This window comes from Pygoscelis adeliae, unplaced genomic scaffold (genome assembly GCF_000699105.1).
Source record: "Pygoscelis adeliae isolate BGI_AS28 unplaced genomic scaffold, ASM69910v1 Scaffold114, whole genome shotgun sequence".
Taxonomy (NCBI): domain Eukaryota; kingdom Metazoa; phylum Chordata; class Aves; order Sphenisciformes; family Spheniscidae; genus Pygoscelis; species Pygoscelis adeliae.
Window position 1 is genome coordinate 605,322 of NW_008824587.1, and position 1,878 is coordinate 607,199.

A 1,878-nucleotide genomic window follows, 5' to 3' on the forward strand; every position below is an offset into this window, starting at 1 on the left:
TGCTCCCCGGACTCCCCAAGGGTGTGCGGGAAAAGCCGGGCGGGTGTGCAGAGGAGGAGGAGGAGGAAAAAGAGGAGGAGGAGGAAGAGAAGGAGGAAGAGGAGGAGGAGGGCAGCACCCAGTAGCTCACCGCAGCGGGAGCTGAGGCCAGGCTCGATGGGGATGGTGTGGCAGGAGGACCCGCAAAGAAACCAGAATTAAACGCGATTGCATGGCTTCTCGTGTTAGGAAATAGAAGATGCATCTCAAATTCCTTTTTTTTCTTTTTTGGGACTTTTGTTCCAGGGCAAGGTTACTGTGCTCCTTCCATTGGCAGGTGCTGGGTTTGGGGTGCCCTCTCTGTGCTGGAGGGTTTTCAGTAAGGTTATCCCTGCTTACACCTGTGGTGAACTTGATCCAGTGTTTGATTTACGTGTCACATCATCCGCATTCCCATGGCAAACGACCAAGATGCTGCAAACATAAACCATGGTGGTTGGGGAGGAGGGTGTAAGAATGTCCCCGTTTGCTGCTCCACGCGGGGACAGGCTGGGACGGGAGCGCCGCTCCGCAAGTGCAGCAAACGGCTCGCTTTCGGTCAAACCCAGCACCACCAACTGCACCGAAGTGAGCAGCGGTGTTTGTCCAGGGGGAGAGTTATGGTGCAAGAGTTATTTTAATACTGCGGTGACTCACGGCTAACACATCATGACTCACCACGGAGTTTGGTCGTTTGACTGTTTTGAAGATGCGTCAGGTTCCCCGTGAAGGCAAAGGACGGTGTTTCATGTCGGGGAATGAGCTGCCATTTTTTTCAGCTGCCTAAACCTCTGCAAACACGGGCCCAGCGGTTGGGCGTAGGCACAGCACGGCATGGCTTGGCACAGCATGGCACAGCAAGGTACGGCACGGCACAGCATGGCACGGCCTGGCGCGGCGCGGCACAGCACGTTGGGCCCCTCCCCGCCACTGTCTTCACGTTGCACTGGGCTTTGCCTTACACACCAAGAACTGCAAAGCAAAGAGAACGGGCCTTCCATCGCTCGGGGAGCCACATTTCCCATTGGGTTCACAGGTTCGGCATCGCCGGCACGCTGCGCAGGGCCGCACGCAGCGCGGGGAACACTGGGATGCCAATGTTTTATGGGAAAGTTTGATTAAAAAGAGTTATTCCTAAGATGACAGAATTACACACAGGTGTTTAAAGGGCATTTCAGCACTGTGCCGTTCACTCCTGATGCCCAGGGGAGCTGCTCACTTGCAGTGGAAGCTTTTTGCAGGTGTGCTATGAACACCAGCACGGGGGAAGCCACCCCACGGTGCTGCACAGAGCTCATCGATTACAGGCAATAAAATTCCTATCAACTCTGCTTGCGCTTGGCCCAGACCCTACACCAGGAATCAGCTTCTCTACTGCCTGAGCAGGCCTGAAAACATTTCTTTTTTGGCAGCACTTTCCAACAAACAGCAAATCCTTAAGATTTCTTCTTGGCACTGACCGAAGCATTTTTGCAGTGATTGATTTTCTCTGTTGAGATTCAGAGAAAGGCTACCCCCGTTTCTAGGAATCCCGACGAGCACAGGTTGTTCCCTCGCGCGGGACAATGCCACGCATGCGGGGCACCCCTGCCCGCACCCCATCCCGGGGGACCGGGGGATGCCCCTACCTGGCTGCAGCTGCCAGTCAGGGGGAGGGCAGGCAGGGAGGTCCCCTGCGTGTGCCACAGGGCGAGGGTGCCCTCTCCACGGGTGGTGGGTGCGTGGCCGGCCCCGCGTGCCCCCGGGGACCCCCAGGTGCGTGGGTGCAGACAGAGGGCCGGTGGGTGGGCGGGGTGATGCTGGATGTGGGGTGCCCCAGAGGAGCTCTGGGGTGCGATGGTACCTGCGCGGGGCGGCAGC